At 35.2% G+C, this 21,711-nt stretch overlaps 1 pseudogene; it reads left to right on the top strand.

Moving 5' to 3' along the window:
* Positions 1 to 2,270: 2,270 nt before the first annotated feature.
* On the top strand, positions 2,271 to 12,181 carry LOC140507845 (heat shock cognate 71 kDa protein pseudogene; annotated as a pseudogene).
* Positions 12,182 to 21,711: the final 9,530 nt, after the last annotated feature.

Here is a 21,711-nt window from a genome sequence, read left to right as displayed (position 1 = left end):
TGAGGAGAGTGGGGATCATGTAAATGTTGAAGCTAAACTATTGTTATTCATTTGATATAATATACCTGTATACAAAAGAAGCCACTGCTGACACAAAGGCTTCAAAATCTCCAGAGGAACTTCAGGAAAAGAATACGTTTTTCTGGTATAGATATTCCTTCATTAAATTCACATAACAAAAACACATTCTTAAAATAAAACACCATTTTTTTGTTTGTTTGTTTCTTGAGTGTTGTTACCTGATTGGAAAAATAAATTAACCCCCTCATTTTGTGACCTCGTCCAGGTATTTTCCGTTATTTCCCAAGAGACATCACTCCAGAATGTGAATTTACTTTAAACAAAGCATATGGCATTAGAGCACTTATATGAGGGTCAGAGTACCTCACTGAATGTAGCAGACATTGAATTTAAAAAGTCATTTATCTTAGAATAAAACGAACTCATTCCCAGAAAAAGTGCATAATTCCCCAGTCAAGCTCTGAGATGACTTGGTAACTACCTCCTAAAATAGAAAGGTAAAGTCATAAGCTATCACCTGCAGATACTACCTGTGCCACTGCAACCTGAATAAATTCCCCTTTCTCCCTTTTTATGTGATGGTTGACAATATCATATAACCTTGTAACATTACAAGGTCCTGGGTTTATCTAGACACAAGAACAGAACTCTTGAAATTAGGCCATGTTATCAAGCTAGTTCAAGAAGAAAGAAAGCACATTAAGGATCAAGACATTAAGACACTTCTATAGTAGTTACTGAATATGAAGGACAATTTTTTGTCACTCAGACAGGACTTGAAGATTACCTAGCTTTAAAACGAATAGTTCCCTGAGTATGTGTCAGCCTTCAGCCAGACTGAAAAAAGCATCAGAATTTGTCAGTCCTAACTGACAAATGAGCTGTCCTCCCAATCCTTTCAGGTATTTCATTAGTTTTCCGAAAAAGAGATAATTTTGATTTGGGGGAGTAATTAACGGGCATATTTCTATCAATAAACAATTTCATAAGTGGAAGAACGATTAGCAGGTTTTTTTCTTCTGGCTTTGAGGGGCAACTTTTGTTTTTCATTGCTTGGAGGCATTGGCTAATCTTTTTAGCAAGGATGACAATACATGCATTAGCTCATCAATTTCTATAGTAATAGATCAATTGACACAAGATCTCCTTAAAATAAATCTTCCCTAGTTTTGCTTCTTTCAGATTCTTACTTATATTTTATTTGGAGAGGATAGCATTGACTTTGTATTACTTGGTTGAATTCCCCATGAACTGATCTCTGAAGAGAATAATTTGTGCATTTGAAATGGCAAGTGATTGCAATGGCAGAGAGATAAAGTGGACAAATAAGAAAATAATTAAAATTAAAATTTAATCTAATTCATTTGCAACAATTTAAGTAGCTATTTCACTGGGAGAACAACAACTTTAAAAGTTTATGCAAGTGAATATTATCAAATGTATTTAGTTAGGTAATTATAAAGCCCCAGCTCACAGAGGTAGTAGTGGTATCTACCTCTGATAATAGTTTTCAGATGGCAACAATATAGGATCTTTTTTGACTCCTTTTATGTGAACAGAATTTTCATCAATCCCCTCTCCATGAGAGACATAAATGGAAATGTTTTGTCTCAAAATGATCCCTGTTGGTATTATAAACACAAATGAACATATTGGGCTTAGTTCTGAGGTATATGTTAACTACCATTGAGTTCATTAATTATGTTATGACCATGGAAAGCTGTATGAGTCCAGAGATACTAAAATGACAGAGTTTACAGTTAAAGCTGGCATTGTCCAAGAGTTCTTGATGCTTTTCTGTTTTTACACATAAAATATTTAATAATGTTGGCATAAGCTCTTATTCTGTTGTTTTTTAAAGTTTCTTAATGTCCAAATGTATAGATTTTACTGTGTCATTTCCTTGAGTAAAAATGTAGAATGGTTCACACTGCCTTCTCCTTCCTTCCTTCCTTTCTTCCTTCCTTCCTTCCTTCCTTCCTTCCTTCCTTCCTTCCTTCCTTCCTTCCTTCCTTCCTTTCTCAAGAATTTATCAAATACCTACTGTATTCAGAAATTTGGCTTGGTGCTGGGGCCATTACAAAGTTCAGGTAAGTCTTATTCACTTACCTTATAGAGCTTAACAACTCAGAGTGGGATAAGTCATAAACAGACTTAATGATAATATTTTACATTGAAAGAACAGGAGAAGAATCTGGGAAAAAATGTCCTATGAAACCTAAAGGAGAATGTGGTTACCATTTCGGAGAATGAGGCTAGTAGGGTTTGTAAAGGAATTTAACAGGTAAGGTGAAGTGGAATGAGGAGTAGGGGATTCCCAGGATAGAGACAGAATGATAAGTGGCATGGAGGAGGTAGCTAGCATGTAAATTTGGGAGAGGAGAGCAAAGAATAGTAAAGTTTGGCTTCAACATGAGCTACATTCATAGGGGCATATCAAGGTGCATTATGAAATCAGATTATGGAGGTCCTTAAATAATGTGCACAATTTCTAGCCTGGGATTTGAGGCCATCATAATCTTTATCTAACCTATTTTTTCAGGTTTATCCATACTACACCTTTACATTTTCCCTGGTCTTACCAAACTAGAAACTTCATAATCCTCCAACTGTGTTCTATGCTTTCCTGTCTCTTGGCCTTTATTCATAAAACAAAACAAAGCAAAAAACCTTATACCTACTCTCTGAAGGTTGTCTAATCCTCAGTTACCAAATCCTACCACTTTCAAGAAAACTGGAGCTATCTTCTTCAGGAAAATTGGCCCAATCACTCTAGCAGAATGTTATCTGTTTCACATATGAATGTCTCATGTTATCTTATTCAAAGTTCTTTTTGTAAACTGCATTTTAAATTTGTATTTGATTTTCTTGTTTTTACTATTTTCTCCCATTTCTACCATATTCTTCTAGAAGTGGGGTAACATGTCTTATTAATGTTTATAGCTTTCACATCACTCAGGTCAGTGTTTTGCATTATGCCAACCATGAATCAGAAATAATGCAACCTGTGACTTTGAACCTTGGTCCTTAGTCTAGTCTAACTAGGCTTGCTTCCAGTTCATAAATCTCATTAACTTTAATTCTATTTTCCTGTCTCTGAGACCAGCGACCCAGCTCTGGTAGCCAGCTTGAGGACTAACAATACCACAGACAAGGGAAAGATGACAGGGAAAAAACTCTTTTTGTGGCCAATGAATTACCTTTCCAATGTATAAAAACAAAACTAGGGACTCTGGAATCTGCCTTATACTTTAGTAAGCCCACCTGCTTTTAGCCTTGCTTATAGAGGAAAAACAATGGAGGTTTGCCAACTGATGTACCATACAACAAAATTGGAAAATCACTGAGAACCCTTTTGGAATATTTGATAGTAAAGTAAATGACTGTGGCAGCTGCAGAGCTATCCATGTCACATTTTACCAGAATGTTTTACAAAATGTAAATTGGAACCTCACAAAATTTAACTATTCCAAAACAGTTCTTTTTATGGAAGCAAATTATGACTTCTTTTAAGATTGTTAAAGAGAAATAATTGGCTTGTGAATTCAGTACTAGTCATTTTTTATTTGATAAATGGTTAGTGATTAAAGGAAAATGATAATCAATTTTCAAATGATGGAAATCTCAGGAGACAAGATATCATCCTCAGCACTCCAAAGAGTGTACTAATGTAGTACACATTCAAGTATAGAAAAAACTATCTAGATAATATGAAGATAATGATAAGCTAATATGTAGTTGACATGACACATCCTCTTCACTTTCTTGTTATTTTAATAGGATGCTGAATAAATTTTACCAATAAATGTAAACACATAAATTGTGTGACCATGCTCAAAAGTCACTATTTGAATGTCCTTACTGCCCCTAAACAGATCAGATGCCAACAGTCTAATTAATAAGCCATTATGTAACGTATAACTTTGTCAATGAAGATATGTGATTATGTTTTGTCTTTGGCCTTTGACTAGTTGATGAACTTTAGTTCGAACATAAACATTAATATCTCAGCATCTTAAATATTAATATTCAAATTCTAAGTCCCTTTTTTCTCCCTTCTTGATCTGTATAGGGGAAAAAAATCTCCATGTTCACAATCTTGACAAAGGAGTGAGGGACTCTTAGAAGTATTAGTGATGAGGACTGTTGAAAGAAGAAGGAGAAGAAAGAAAGGAGAAAGAAGGGTAAAAAGAACAATCACAATAACAAGAACAAGAAGAGGAAGAGGGAGAACAAGAAGTACAAAACAAGGAGAAAAAGAGGAGGAGAAATGACGAATGATTATTGGCCAGCAAATGGAAGTAATGGTGTGCGTTTGAGGTTGTACCTGAAATGTTCTACTTTTGTTTTGTTGAGTGCAGTGGGCTATGTGCTTATGGAGCAGTGTTAGATGATATTCTAGGCTTTTCTCATAGACTAAATAAGTTCAAAGAGAGAATCTAAAGAGAATAGGAAGCTAGTTTTCTAGTGTATAAGCCAACTTGCACTTCAGAAAGTAAAATTAATTATTGTCAATCATATAATGAAATTAAACTGTGTAGATATGTAATGTATACTGTAAAAGCCAGGACGTTATCTACTTAACTTTATCACCTTAACTGTCATTTGTCTAGAGACACAACTAATGCTTTTGGTGATAATTAAGAATCAAGGAAGATTCTTGACTTCAAGATTGGTTTGATTCAGATTGGTCAGACTGACTGACTTGCTTGTCTGATGAATTTGAACTAAATTGTTCTCATTATTCTAGTTTACTTTGCGTTATACAGATCTGGTCAAATGAACAGAAACTATGGTACAAAATGGAAATAAAAAGACAATAGCTATTGTTATTAAATATTCATGTATGGTACTTTGAGTGCCTAGTACATGTAACACCATGCCTTCCCCATATTTCCTTCTCATGATCCACCCTGTAGAAGGAAAGTCTAAAATAACTTTGTATATTTTTTTGTTTTTAATGATTTTCCAAACCATAATTTAAGTTATACAGCCGTATAAGTTACTCAGTAAGAAAAGAAACATCTTTTGTAAAGTAGCAGCAATGTCAGTATTAGATTAATATAAAAAAATTCAGCAAATAGAATTTTAAAAAGTCATCTGTTATGTAAACAGAATTGAAGTCCTTATTTACAAATTTGTAGCCATTGCATAACTTTTGGTGATTATGAATCAGATTTGGAAAATCATGTGTAATGTACAGGGTGGCTATTCCTATGAATACAAATTTCATTTATTGCTTTAAATTTCAAGAAAGGGTGCGTTACTAATCCCTTTCATTAATTTTAGTAATGATGTTTTAAAAGAAACAACTCCCAGTAAAATAAATTGATTTAAATTACTTTCATCAGAGACAACCATAAGGAAATTCATGAAGGTAGAAGAGCTTACCTTTGACTCTTTGTTATCATTTTAAATATCTCTCTCAAGTATCTCTGTACACATCACCTGCACTTTGCTAGGTGTGAGTCAATCCGCATGAGATACTATTATTCAAGTCTTATTGGACATTAAGAAACAAATATATTTTTATTTTAATGGACACTTGGAAACTTAAAAGTTATCAATATTCAAATCACTATGTGATAAGATTTTAGTCACTGTGACCCTGTAATATCCAACAGTCACTATGCCAGTAATACCTTAAACTACGTAGACACCAAGCAAAAATTTTGGTTTTAATTATAACTTACTTTTATGCAACACATCTTGGCTGAAACTTAGCTGAGCAAACCAAGAAAAATTGTAAACTGATTGTGTTTAAACAACAAAAAGGTTTGAATAAAAATGATAAGAGAAACGACTGAACAGGATAAATTTTAAACTTTATATAAGGAGACTTTGTGTATATAGAAGCATAAAAGTCATGGTGGACAGGAAGTTTTCCAAGTCAATTAGAAAGCTATGTGAGAAAGAATTAGTGTTTCCCTTCAAATCTAGCACATTTAAAAAAGGAATTAGGAGATGGAGCTAAGATGGTGGAGTGGAGGCAGGGACCTGCTTGAGCTCTCCCTACAAAGCTCTTAAAATACCTGTAAAAATTACTCTAAACAAATTCTAGAACAGCAGAAGCCACAAAATGACAGTGAAACAGATTTCCAACACAAGACAGCCTAGAAGACAGACAGGAAGAGGCTATTGCACTGGGATCTGGGCACAGTACAGCCTAGCATGGGGCCACTGACACAGACAGGACTGCAGCAGGCTTCAGAGTGCTGAATCATGGGCAACTGCTGCAACTTCCAGATTTTTCAACCCACAAACACCAAAGACAGCTTCAAAGGTCAGTGAAAAAGCTCTTTCACTTGGATGAGAGGGGAGATCCATCTGATCCTAGCCCCAGGGTGGTTGAAGCCACTGATACAACAACAGCCACTTCTGGAGCTTTCTGGCTACACACCCTGGGGAAATTTAGCAGTTGATCTGGATCTCAGTCCTGAGTGAAGGTCCTGGGGTGAGAAGGAGCTCTGGTGTTAGATGTGGAGAGGGAATCCTACTCACAGTTTCAGGACAGAAGAGTGATCCTGGTTGCTCACAGACCAGACCATAGGCCAGAAGAGTAACACTTCTCCCTTGACTATGCCACTTTGGAGGAACTGAGAACTTACAGGCCTCTAAAGATATCTTGGAGAATATTGCACAAAACCTCTGAAACCTGAGGCAGTATATCCTCCACTTGAAAAAGGACTCAAAAGTCAAGTAGTTACATGAAGAAATGCCCCAAAAGGGGAAAAATAAGACTATAGACGTTTGCTTTCTTGGTGAAAAGATGTTTTCTTCTATCCTTTCAGATGATGAAGAAGGGCAGAACAAAAAATCAGAGAAAGACCAAAGCATATAACTGTAGGAAGACAGCAAGGTCAAGGTCTGTACACCCAAAGTCTGACTTGCTGTTTTTTTTTTTCAGTCTCAATATCTGAATAATTGTGGTATAAGAATAAAATGGAATACTATTGTGCTATAAGAAATGATGAACAGAAAGACTTCAGAGAGGCCTAGAAGGACTTACATGAACTGATGTTGAATGAAAGGAGCAGAACCAGGAGAACTTTGTACACAGCAACAACCACAGTGTGCAAGGAATTTTTCTGGTAGACTTAGTACTTCAATGCATTGCAAGAACTTAAAAAATTCCCAATGATGTCTAAAGGCAAAATGCCTTCCACATACAGAGAAAGAACTATGAAATTTAATCACAGAATGAAGCAAATGAGGGGGAGGGGCCAAGATGGCAGAGAAAAAAGAGGCACACACTCTAGCTCTTCCCACACAGTCCATAAAATACCTGTAAAAAATGACTGTAAACAAATTCTAGAGCATCAGAAGCCACAAAAAAACAGTGAAAGAGATTTCCTGATCAAGATAGCCTGGAAGGCCAACAGGAAAGATCTATCTCACAGAGTGTGGAGCAGAGTGCAGCCCACTGATCAAGCCCAGCCTTGGCCACGTGAAATAGCAGGGACAGGACTGCAACAGGTCTGTGGTTTAGAATCCTCAGCAGCAGAGGTTTTCAAATCCTTGTACCAACAATTGCCAAAGCCACTTCAAAGGTCAGTGGAAAAGTTTTTTTCTCCTGGGTGAGAAGGGAACAGAGTCCTCCCCTGTGCCTGACATTAAGCAACAGTGGCAGCTACAGTAGCATTCATTTTTGGAGGCCTCTGCTTAAAGCCCCTAGGGGAATTTAGTCACTGATCTGGGTTTCAGTCCCTAGTGCTGATCCAGGTGTGAGGAAGAGTGCTGGCTGATGTGGTAGAGATGGTGGAAGCTCTGGAAAGGGAATTCTACTTGTAGATCCCAGGCAGAAAACCTTTGGTAGCTCCCAGGCCAGAGCACAGGTCAGGAGAGGAGTAACCTCTTCTCCTTTGATTGAGCCACGTTGGAGGAAATGAGAACTTATAGGTCCCCAGAATATACCCTTGTTTTGACAAAGGACTGAAAAGTCAAGTAACTAGCTGGGAAAATGCCCAAGAAAGGGAAAAAATAAGACTCTAGAAGGATGCTTTCTCAGTAAACAGGTATTTTCTTCCATTCTTCAGATGAGGAAGAATAATGCTTACCATCAGAGGTCTCCAAAATAAATACTCAATGGTCTCAGGTCATGGAAGAGCTCAAAAAAGGATTTTGAAAATCAAGTAAGAGAGGTGGAGGAAAAATTGGGGAGAGAAATGAGAGCCATGCAAGAAAATCATGAAAAGTGAGTCAACAGCTTGATAAAGGACACCTAAAAAAATTCTGATGAGAATAACACCATTAAAAATAGGCTAAATCAACTGAGAAGAAGTCCAAAAATCCAGTGAAGAGAAGAATGCTTTGAAAAGTAGAACTAGCTAAATGGAAAAAGAGGTTGAAAATCTCACTGAAGAAAAGAGTTCTTTAAAAAATTAGAACGCAACAGATGGAAGTTAATGACTTTATGAGAAACCAATTTATTACAAAATAAAGCTTAAAGAATGAAAAAATGGAAGATAATGTGAAAGATCTCACTGGTAAAAAAAAAACAACTGACCTGAAAAATAGATCTAGGAGAGACGATTTAAAAATTATGGGACTACCTGAAAGCCATGATCAAAAAAAGAGCCTAGACATGATCTTTCATGCAATTATCAAGGAAAACTGCCCTGATATTCTAGAACTAGAGAGCAAAATAAATATTGAAAGAATCTACCTATCATGTCTTGAGAGAGAACCAAAAAGAGAAATTCTAGGAATGTTGTAGCCAAATTTCAGACTTGCCAGGTCAAGGAGGAAATATTGGAAGCAGCTAGAAAGAAATAATTCAAGTATTGTGGAAATGCAATCAGGATAACCCAGAATCTGGCAGCTTCTACATTAAGGGATTGAAGGGCTTGGAATATGATATTCCAGAAGTCTAAGGAGCTAGGATTAGAACCTACCCAGCAAAGATGAGTATAATACTTCAGGGGAAAAAATTGTCTTTCAATGATATTGAGCACTTCCAAGCATTTTTGATGAAAAGACCAGAACTGAATGGAAAATTTGACTTTCCAACACAAGAATCAAGAAAAACATGAAAAGGTAAACAGGAAAGAGAAATCATAAGGCACTTTCTAACATTGAACTCTTTACATTCCTACATGGAAAGATAATATTTGTAAGTCTTGAGACTTTTCTCAGTATTTGCATAGTTGGAGGGACTATACACACACACACACACACGCACATGCACACACACACATACACATACACATAGACAGAGAACACAGGATGTGTTGAATAAGAAGGGATGGTATCAAAAAATAAAATTGAGCTGTGAGAGAGGAATATATTGGGAAAAGAAAGGGAGAAATGAAATGGGGCAATTTATAACTCATAAAAGAGGCAAGAAAAAAACTTTTTCAATGAAAGGGAAAAAGGAGGAAGTGAGAGGAAAAAAGTGAAGCTTATTCTCTTCACATCTGGCTTAAGCAGGAAATAACATGCTCACTCAATTTGGTATGAAAATCTATCTTTTACTACAGGATGCTAGGGGAGAAGGGGGCAAGTGGGGTGAGGGGCATGATAGAAGGGAGGGCAAATGGGAGAAGGAAGTAATTAGAAGTAAACGCTTTTGAGGAGGGTCAAGGTCAGAAGAGAGAATGGAATAAATGAGGGGCAGGATAGGATGGAGGGAAATATAGTTAGCTTTACACAACATGACCATTGTGGAAATCCTTTGCAAAACTATACATATATAGCCCATATTGAATTGTTTACCTTGTCAGTGGGAATGGGTTTGGAGGGAGGAAGGGAGAGAAGTTGAAATTCAAAGTATTAGAAATGAATGTTGAGAATTGTTTTTGCATACAACTGGGAAATAAGAAATACAGATAATTGGGTATAGAAATCTATCTTGGCCTACAAGAGAAGAGAGACAATGGGGATATGGGAAAGAGGGGTGTGATAGAAGGGAGGCCACATTGAGGGAAGGGGTAATCAGAATGCAAGGCATTATGGAGTAGGGAAGGGGAGAGATGGGAAGAATATTTGGAATTTAAAATTTTGTGGAAATCAATGTCAAAAATGAGAAATAAATAAATAAACATTTGGAAAAGAATGAAGCAGATCATTTTGTTTTATGTCATGTTTTGTTTTGTTTTATGATTTCTCCCATTCATTTTAATTTTCTACACACATGACTAAGGTGAAAATGTATTTAATAGGAATGTATGTGTAGATAAAATTGCATGCTGTCAGGGAGAGAGTGGGGAAGTAGGAGAGGAGAGGTAGGAATGGGAAAGAAATCTGAGATATATGGAAGTGATTGTAGAACACTGAAAACAAATAAAATCATCATAATAAAAAAATAAAAAAAAAAGTTTCAAAAAAAATAAAGTCTACAAGTCCTCACACAAAAAAGAAAATTTAAGACTTTGTCAGGACAGAGTATTTCATTCCCCTGAAACTCTTTCAAGCAGTTCTTCTATCCTCATCAGTTACTCTTGGGAAAGAGACCAAAGAGTAAAGAAACCCCATCAAGATCTGCAGTCCCCAAGAACACTTGATGAAAGGAAAAGAAGCTTGGGGACCCAAAATAAGCCTCTGATTGACATGAATGCAGGTAACTACTAAAAGGGAATGGTTCATTTCAAAAAATGGGAAAGAATTGGTATTTTGCGTGTTGAGATAGTGTTATAATTGTCTCCCTGCTTCATGCATTCTCAAACTATGCATCTATTAAGTTTACACATGCTTACTCAGTGCAACAGCAACCCTCCTTTCTCCACAGTGGTCAGCTATGACCCCCAACTTCCCAGCAACCATGTTGAAGGGACCTGCAGTTAACATTGATCTTGGCACCACTTGATCCTGTGTGGGAGTCTTCCAACATGGGAAAGTGAAGATTATTGCTAATGACCAAAGAAACAGGACCACTAGCAGCTATGTCGCCTTCACTGACACAGAATGTTTAATCAGTGGTACTGCAAAGAATCAAGTTCCAATGAACCCTAACAACACAGTTTTTGATGCCACACATCTGATTGGTCACAGATTTGATGATGCAATTGTACATCAGACATGAAGCATTGGCCTTTTACAGTAGTGAATGACACAGGCAGGCCTAAGGTCCAAGTGGAGTACAAAGGGGAGACCAAAAATTTCTATCCATAAAAAGTATCTTCTATGGTCTTGACCAAGATGAAAGAAATTGCTAAAGCTTACCTTAGGAAGACTGTCACAAATGACGTTGTCACAGTACCAGCCTATTTCAATGTTTCTCATCATCAGGCCACTAAAGATGCTGGAACCATCACTGGTCTCAATGTGCTCTGAATCATCAGTGAACCAACTGCTGCTGCTATTGCTTATGACTTGGACAGAAAGGTTGGTGCAGAGAGAAATGTGTTGATCTTTGACCTTGGAGGTGGTACTTTTGATGTCTCCATTCTTACCATTGAAAGTGGCATCTTTGAGGTCAAGTGCATGGCTGGGAACACCCCTTGGGTGGGGAGGACTTTGACAATCGAATAGTCAACCATTTCATTGCCAAGTTCAAGCAAAAGCACAAGAAGGACATCAGTGAGAAGAAGAGGGCTGTTCACTGTCTTCTCACTACTCATGAATGTGCAAAACACACCCTCTCTTCTAGTATCCAGGCCAGTACTGAGATTGACTCCCTCTATGAAGGTATCAACTTCTATATATCAATCACTTGAGCCTATTTTGAAGAACTGAATGCTGATCTCTTCCGTGGCACACTGGACCCTGTGGAAAAGGCCTTAAGAGATGCCAAGCTATATAAATCACAGATTCATGACATCATCCTGGTGGGTGGTTCCACTCGAATTCCCAAAATCCAAAAGCTTCTGCAGGACATCTTCAATGGCAAGGAGCTCAATAAGTGTATTAGTCCTGATGAGACTGCTGTTTATGGTGCAGCTGTCTGGGCTGCCATTTTGTCTGAAGATAAATCTGAGAGGGTGCAGGACTTGATGCTGTTGGATGTCACCCCTCTTTCCCTTGGAGTTCAAACTGCTGGTAGAGTTATGACTGTTCTGATCAAACATAATATAATACCACCATCCCCACCAAGCAGACACAAATCTTTACTACCTATTTGGACAACCAATCTGATGTGCTTATTCAGGTTTATGAAGGTGAGAGGGCAATGTTGTATAACCCTTTGTATCTAAATTGTATACTCATTTTGACCTTATGTTAGTATATGATGTAAGATGTTGGTGTATACCTATTTTCTACCATACTGTTTTGTACTTGTCCTAGCAGTTTTTGTCTAATGAGTTCTTATCTCAGAAACTAGGGTCTTTACGTTTATCAAACACTAGATTACTATGGTCATTTACCACTATGTATTGTGTACCTAATCTATCCCACTGATCAACCACTATTTCTGTTAGTCAATTGTGAATGACTTAACTATTCCTAGCAAAACGAGATAATTCCAATGGTCTCATAATGAAAAATATTATCAACCTCCAGAGAAAGAAATAATGGAGTCTGAATGCAGCTCAAAGCACACTAGTTTTTGCTTTATTTTTTTTTTATTTTTTTGATCTGTGTTTTCTTTCAAAACATGATTAATATGGAAATATACATCTCCTGATTGCTCCTGTTTAATTTAAACAAAATTAGCTTACTTTCTCAGGAAAAGGGTGGGGGAAGGCAGGAGGGAGAGAATTTGGAACTCAAAATTAAAAAAAAAAGAAAGTTCAAATTCTTTTTACATGAAATTGGGAGAAAAATAAAATACTGTTACAATGTTAAACAGAAATTGTATTGTTGATCCTGGAGGCAATATGGAGCCACTGGAGTTTAATGGGTAGAGCAGTAACATGGTCGTATCTGTGCTTTAGGAAAATCACTTTCATAACTGAGTGGATGCTGTACTGGAATGGCAAGAAATTTGGGGTATTTGGCAGTTAATTGTGATTACCTTAGAATGTGAAGACATGGGCTTCTAGTGTATTTGATTGGATATACAGTTCATTGATTCATTATATTCAAAGAGTTCTGATAAATTTATCAGTGCCAACTTATTGTTTATAACTTTCCCGTAATTCTCATTGTCTTCTCCCTCATTGTTTTTCTCCTCAACCTTTCTTCTTTCTCCTCCTTTTCTTCCTCCAGTTCTAGTGAAGATAAAGAAGACATGCTTATCAAATGTTTTGATACTACATAACTGCTGCAGATGGCTATTGTGTTGGATGGAAAAATTAGGATCCAGGAAGAACTTTACAGACTGAGCTGGACTCAAACTATGGAGATTAAATTTATTAAAGATAAATGTGAAGTCTTGGCCTTAACGTCCAAGTAACTAACTACCTAAATGCAGTTTAAATGAGATAAGACTTATCACTACTTAATATCAAAATTTAAAGATTTTAGTTAATTATAAGCTACATGCAATTTTATATATGATATGATTATTAATAAATTCTAGTATTATCTTACATGTCAGTAAAAAAGGTACCTTATAAAGGAAATAATACTTTTTGGTTTTTTTATTGTTTTTGATTTAAGGAATAAAACAAGCATTTCCATAATAGTACAATAAAAAGATGATTGTACATGAAACTGCAAGTCTACTATAAACACCTTGCTATTCCCTTCATATATACAACAAAATTATTATATAATTTTTCCTTCCCCAGAGATGACTACTGTGAGACTCATTTATATATATATACACACATACATAGATGTATTTATATATATATGTGTGTGTGTGCGCGTGTGTGTGTATACACATGCATATGTGTGTATATACACATATGTAATATATATTTATAACTTACACTACATAAACTTCTATTTATCAGGTCTTTCTCTGGATCTGGATAGTGTCTTTCTTCATATGTCCTTTATAGTTAATTTGGGTATTTATAATAGAAAAAATAACTGATTTTCTCAATGTTGTTCTTAAAACAATACTGCTATCACTGTATATAATGTTCTTTTATTATGTTCAAAGGGTATAGGGTATTTTAATAACTCTTTGGGCATAATTCCGAATTGCTTTACAAAATGGTTGGATCATTTTATAATTCCACAAACAGAAATTAGTTTCCCATTTTTTCTGTCTTCTTCAACATTTGTTACTTTCCTCTTCTATCATTTTAGCCAACATGGTAGGCATAAAATGATATCTCAAAGTTGTTTTAACTTGCATTTCTCTAATCAATGACGATTTAGAGCATTTTAAATATGACTATAAATTGTTTTAATTTATTCTTTGTAAAACTACCTTTTCATTTCCTATGACCATTTATCAATTGGGTAATGACTCATACGCTTAAAGATTTGACAAGGTTCTAATTACTATTTGTGAATTTCCCTGCATCTTATTTTTACTTCCTTTTTTCCTTCTCAACATCTCTTTGTACCCTATCCCTCTTCCATTATCCCTTCCCCTTATTTTCTTATCCCTCATTTTATCAACCTGCTAAAATTCCTTCCCTTATATTCTCCCCCATCCTCCTAATCTTATTCTATACAGCATTTTAAAAGAGTATCCCTCTCTGTCCCTCATTTTTCTCACAGTTCTAGAAGACCTGAAGACTTTTAAACCTCTTCAAATGTATAGTTTCATCTTCTACCCAGAAGAGAATAAGGCTCCAATATTACCACCTGCTTCTTCTGTAATAGTTCTTCCTTTCATATCATTTTTTGAGATAATTGTTCCATCTTACCTTTCCCTACCAAATTTTGTCTTTTAGAATCACCCCATCATACACAACTCAAACACAATATTTCTTTCAAATTTCCTAAGTAATGATAACAGTTTTAAGAATATTGATAATAACGTGACAAAACAGGTAGATGATAAATGTTGGAGAAGATGTGGGAGATTGGAACACTAATTCATTGTTGGTGGAGCTGTGAACTGATCCATTCATTCTGGAGAGCAAATTAGAACTATTCCCAAATGTCTACAGAAATGTGCATATCCTTTGAACCAGCAATATTGCTTTTAGGACTATATCCAAAAGAAATCATAAAAATGGGAAAACGTGCCACATGTACAAAAATACTTACAGCAGATCTTTTTTTGTGGTGTCCAAGAACTGGAAATTGAAGGAATGCCCATCAACTGGGGAATGGCTGAATAAGCTGTGGTAGATAAATAGAATGGAATGCTTTTGTGCTATAAGAAATGAACATTCAGACTTCAGAAAAACCTGGAAAGATGTATGTAAACTAATGCTGAGTGAAATGAGCAGAATCAGGAAAACATTATACACAGTAACAACCACAGTGTGCAAGGAGTATTCCTGATAGACTTAGCCCTTCACAGCATTTCAAGGACTTAAAACATTCCGAAAAGAAATATTGAGGCAAAATGCCATCCACATCCAGAGAAAGAACTATGGAATTGGATGTAAAGCAGATTATTTTCTCTTGTGCTATGTTTTGTTTTGGTTTTGTTTTGGTTTCCTTTTAATTCTTCTATGGAACATTACTAATGTAAAAATGTGGTTTTTTTTAAATGGAAATAACTCAATGAGAGTTAAAGAAAGAATACTGATAATATTTTCATGTATCACAAGTAAACAGTTTAACCTTTATCAATGCCTTATAAATATTCTGTAGTGATTTCCTTTATTTCTTCTGGAGATTTTATATCAAATTTTCCTTTGAGTTGTGACCTATTTGTTACAAATAGCTGAAAATCTTTCAGTTCATCAAATATCCATTTCTTTTTCCATTCCAGATTATACTCAACTGTTCTGGATAAGTTATTCTTGGATGCAAACTCACTCCTTTCTCTTTGAAATATAATATTCCAAGAGCTATGGTCTTTTAGTGAAGAAGCTGCTAGGTTTTGTGAAATCCTGGTTGCTTTTTCCACAGTATTATATTTTTTCGTTGTTGCTTCCAAAATTTTCTCTTTAGCCTGGAGATTTTGAAACATAGCTATGAAATTCCTATGAGTTTTCTTCCTAGGATCTCTTTCAGGTGGTGATAGGTAGATTATTTCAATTTCTATTTTACCTTCTTGTTCTAGAATTACAAATTTTACTTAATAATTTCTTGTAATACTGTGTCCAGATTCTTTTTCTGATCATAAATTTCAGATTTTCTGACAATTCTTACATGGTCTTTTCTCTATTTGTTCTCTAGACCAATTGTGTTTTTTTTTTTGTTTTGTTTTGGTTTTTTTTTTGCTAATGAGATGTTTCAAATTATCTTCTATTGTTTTCTAGTTTTGTCATGTTTTGGTTTCTTATAACATCATTTGATTCCATTTGCCCAATTCTAGTTTTCAAGGACTTATTTAACAATCCTTTCACTGGAAAGTCTAAATCAAGGGCACTTTATTCAATTTTATTTACAACATTTTAAGAGATACTTTGACAAACTAGATTATATCCGGATGGTAAGCATAAATTTACAAGATTATTGAAAAGTCAACTGAGGCCTCCAGGGTGGGGTACTGACAGCAAGTCTAATACTTGGTAAAGCTGATTGTTAAATATCCAGTGTCTTTACACCTTGATAATGGCCAAAGGCTATATATCTGTGATTGATTTATTCCTTTTTCAATCACCTGGACTAAAGAATGTGATGGAGAAAATGTTAACAATGTAAATTAAACTTGAAAATATGAGAAAAAAGATGGTGAACTAATAAATCAAGACACTTGAGGAAATATTGAAGGTTTTAGGCTGGAGGAGAGAAAACTTAAAAACTGCCTTCAACTATTTGAAGGCCTACAACATGGACTCATTTTGTTAGCCCTCGAAGATCAAGCTCACTGGGAAAGGTGATAAAATGATTTTAAAACAACATGGGGGCAAAAACAAACAACAACTCTAACTCCCCAGCAACTAGGAAGTCTAAAAATGGAATTGATTAACCTTTCATTTAGGAAGTTCCATGTACTCTATTGCAAATATGTTCAAGGAGAATGTGCTTAGGAAACTATACAAATGGTTTAAAGTTGATTTCGCCATGAGATTAGAAACTCAATTACAATATCTCTAAAGCCTCTTCAATTCAAAAAATGAGAAGAAAACATTGACTATTAGAAAGAATCTCGAATCTCGAATCTCGAATCAGAAGTCCTGAACATGTATTCCTACTCAGTATCTCACTACTGAAGTGACTTTGGGATCTAAATTTCCTTCTGGCATTCTGTGATTCTAGTGTACCTGGAAGTTGCCATTCTGCTAACTGGGCATATAACTAGTTTAAGACCTCTGGAACTTCTCCTCAGAGTAGACAACTTAGAGAATTCCTGGAACACTACCTTTGAGAATACTTACACTCAGCTCTGACAATGTATCTGTTACCTTATGTTATAGAACTGATTCTGACTCCCTTTAACAACCTAGAAACTTTGTGGTACTCTAGGCTGCTACTGCCTCTTGATATCTGCCCCATTTTCAAAAAAGGCTAGTTATAGTTCTGATGCTATCTTACTTATATTGTTCTAATACAAATTACATTTAAAAAAGGAATGATATTTTTGTTCTCTTTAATAAATCATAATTTCACATGAACAATGGAACACGGACATAATCTTTTGTTCAAATATGTTACTGCTTTCTCACAATATTCATAAGTGTGCTCTCACACCTGAAACAAAAGGTAGAAATATGGTAATTCTTCCTCTGTGCCTGTTAGTTGTGCTGCAATCTAAAGAGGCTGCTTATGTATTCTGAAAGGAGAAGCATACTCCTCTAATTTGCAATAGCAATGAAATGTCCTACTACTTGTAAACTGTCTTGTCAGTATAGAGACTTCGGAAAGAAATCTTAAACTTTTCCCTTGAGATTAATACATTTCTGGGCTAGATGTGGGATAAAAATGTTAGCAACCAAGTGACAACTTATTATTGTTTTGTATGTATTAATTTGTGCTATACTGAGCTGAAAAATTCCCAGGTACTAAAATAGACATGTGGTGCCACATGTGCAATACTCAAGCTGCTGAATGCACCTAGAAAGCAGCAACACTTTGCAGTGTTGGTTCTATAATACGTATTTGGAGGAGGGTTAAATGAGAAGGGGAAAGTTGCCTCAGTGAAATACTGTTTCACTTCAAAATACATATCAGCTATTGTCTTATATGTGAAGAGTTTCAAAAGCTCTTCATTTCAAAATGTAATATAGTTGGCTTGGTGATTAATTTGGTTGAATAACAAAAATCCTAAGAACACTTTCATAGCCAGAAAACTAATTCAGAAGTTCAATTTCACATGTGAATCTTCTTTTTCTTTCTTTTTAAAATTTCAATTCATTCACTGTTCAAGGGATCAAGGGAAAGAAACCCTATGCAAAATTTAACAAAGTACTAATAATACAAACTTCATGAAAAATGGACCAAAAGCCCTTAGAAGAGCTCTTTGAATGCAGGCAAGCTATAATTCATTAAAAGTTCTGGGTAATACAAAAGTATTTGCATATGAAAAGACTTTGTAATATCTACTTCCATTCTTGTAAGCCTTGGATGCATTGACTTTGATTTTGCAAACTGTAAAAAGGAACAACAACAACAAAAATTATTTTCTCCAGATGTGTGGAGATGCTTAGCCTACAATATCTATTTTCCCACACCAGCTGCTGAGGGATATTCCATGGCTGATTTGTTTCTATTTTACCAAGATGTTGTTTTGCATGCAGCTTGACTCTGCTTAGGCAGTGTTTTGGGGGTCAGGATAAGATATATGGAGTTAAACAGACTAGGTAGCCAAAGGAGCAGAATTAAGGGTGAGCCAAGACATTAACATATTTCTGAAGCTGTTACATTTTCAATTTTTAAAAATATATTCATAGAATAGCAATTTAAAAATATAAAATAAAAACAATCTGTGCCTAGAAAAATCACAGAACTACAACTTTAATTGCTTCTGTACATCCTGTCCTTGGTCATGAAGTTGCCTAGTTTCTTAGTTGCATAGAGTTTTCTTTGGGGTGATTTTAATTATTTGTGTTTTATTGAAGCAGATGTTTATCTGAAGGAGATATATAAAGAGACTTTGCACAGAAACCAGAAGTGAGTTTCATCCTTTCAAAATTCAATGAAGATCTGAATGCAGCTTGAATAGGAGATAAAATCCTGGACCCAAGAATAATGCCAGAAACTTACCTTCCTCATCAAAGCCTAAAAGAGCCAACATTTTCTGAAGTTAGAGCATAACTAATCTTCTATGCTTATTAAATCATATGATGTTCTTGTTCACACTCCATGACTTCTACATTTTTCTCAATTACACAACAAATGCAGTGTTTGTGTGGGGCTTGGAAGGATAAACTCCTGTATTTGGACCTCCTCCAGATGACAACAGATGGATCATTGGTACTATTTTGTCAAAGAACCTCCTATGTTCTGATAGTTCTTTCTTATAAAACATTTAATGAATTTGAGTTTTACTGGGTAAGTGTTATTCTACTAAGTGGAGTGGTTTTTTTTTCTGTGAAACTATGAGTGGTACAGATCATGAAATCTGCATCTAGATATTGTTAAGCCATATAATTTGTATACTTCTTGACTACTTTGTACAATTGAAGAGGCATATGAGCATCATGAATGAAGAGACAGAAAACTAAGTTACATGGGAATGTTCATGAATTCATGATTCATACATACTTAATCTTCCTGCTTCCCATGACCACCCATACCCCCATTTCTTTACTGTGAAATAGTAATGAATTTATGTAAACATCTAGGTCATATTCCCCTACCACATTAAGCAACTTTCATTAATCTTTGAGATTCTCAGCTGAATTTACTGAAGAACATTGATAAAGTTAACAAGTAGAAAAGTTAATTGGAATCTAAATCTCCTAGCATTTCTCTCTTCCATCAGGATTTCCTTGAATGCCCTTTATGCAACTGAAGCAAAGTTGTGTGATTTCTTAGAGAAGCCCATATTAACATCTTGATGATTATTTTATGGCAATAAAAAATGTCATGAATGTATTAGAGGAGGAAGGAATTGTGAAAGGATGGTAAAAAGGTAATTTTTTAATTTTTATTCTCAAAATTTAAGAAGTAGAAGATGGGTTAAAATTCAGCTAAATGTGATGCAGAATGTTTATTTTTTAATATCCATATTTTCCAGTTCTATTTGGCTGTAATAATAATAATATCATATATAGTAGTTTAATGTTTCTAAATTCTTTATACACTAGAGAGAGAGAGAGAGAGAGAGAGAGAGAGAGAGAGAGAATCTCATCCCATTCTCACAGCAACCTTCAGAGCTATGTGCTATTATTGTACTCATTTTATGTATGAAGAAACTAAAGAAAGCAGAGGTTAATGGCTTGCCCAGAGTCACAGATGTAGTAAGTATCTGAGGCTGGAATTGAACTCAGGTCTTCCTGACTTTAGATCCAAGGCTCTATCAATTGTAACATCTATCTTCAAAGAACTGAAATTGAGGACCAAATGCAATAGAGATCCATGATAGGTACAAACAAACTACAAAAAAATTTTAAAAGCATTTGCAATGGAGGTCATCAAAGAAATGTATGAATACAGAAGATGGTGTGCTCTCTACTTGGTTAGAACAAAGGATAGATAAAATGCTTCCACCTTTGGTAGCCATGATCTAAAAACAATAAACAAACAATAACAACAACAACAACAAAAAGCCGTGACTCTTTCCAGTATGTTGTGTTGACTATTTTCATCCAACTTATGGAAATATAAGCAAGAGGATCCCAGAATAAGCAGGCATGGATGGATAATGGGATAACAGATTTAGATCTAAAAGGGACATTCCAGTTCCTCTAGTACAATACTCTCATCTAATAGATAAGGAAACTGAGGACCAGAACAATTAAATGACCACTTCCCCAGTCAATGAATTCTATTGATTCCCTAGTACATCTTGTTTTAATCATACATTCATCTCTTTAGCTTTTACAAGCATTCCTTTATTAGCCCAACCCTTTCATGCTCTTTTATTAGACATTATTCTTATTAGACACTATTCCCCATTCTGTGATCTGACCCAACTTTTCTCTCTGTTCCTCACTCATCATACTCCATCTCCTATTTCTGTATCTTTTCACTGGATTTCTACTTTGGGGAAAGACTCTCTCTTTACCTCATTCTCTTAAAATATTTCTATTCCTTCCATGCACAGTTTAAGCACCACCTTCCACATGAAGCCTTTCTTGTTTCTCCCATCATCATCCAAGTGCTAGTGTTTTCCCTCCTGAACTAGCATGGTATTTAGTTATGTAGTATTTATTTTCATATTGTTTCTTTATACAGTTATATATGTGCTCATTGCTTTCAACATTAGAATGTCACCTCTCTTGTAGTGTGAGATTGTATCTTTATTATCTAGAACAGTTCCTGGCACACAGGAGGAACTAAATACTTGCTAATTACTCACTCAAAACTACCAAAATAAAGTATACATCAATAGCAATCTTTAAACCCAGATCTTCTTACTGCAAATCCATTATTATTTATTTTTACAATTTGCATTGTCAAAAGCAATACTGATATCTACAAAATCATAGATTCTTTTCGGGATTTGTATCTTAAAGTTCATTAAATTTTAAGAAATGTCAGTATACCACTTAGTCTCTTTCCTAGATACCATGAAAATATGTATCCTAATCATCACAGAAGAAGTTGTTACTATACTTGTCAATAGAGTTTCTAGTTATTGAAATCTTCTATACTCCTTTATTAGCTGAATTACTTAGATTATAATTAGAAATAAAGGATGACCTTCCAATAAAAAGGTAGCTCATCCAATTCTAAACT

This window comes from Notamacropus eugenii, chromosome 5 (assembly GCF_028372415.1).
Source record: "Notamacropus eugenii isolate mMacEug1 chromosome 5, mMacEug1.pri_v2, whole genome shotgun sequence".
Taxonomy (NCBI): Eukaryota; Metazoa; Chordata; class Mammalia; order Diprotodontia; family Macropodidae; genus Notamacropus; species Notamacropus eugenii.
This window is presented reverse-complemented; position numbering and strand designations above follow the sequence as displayed.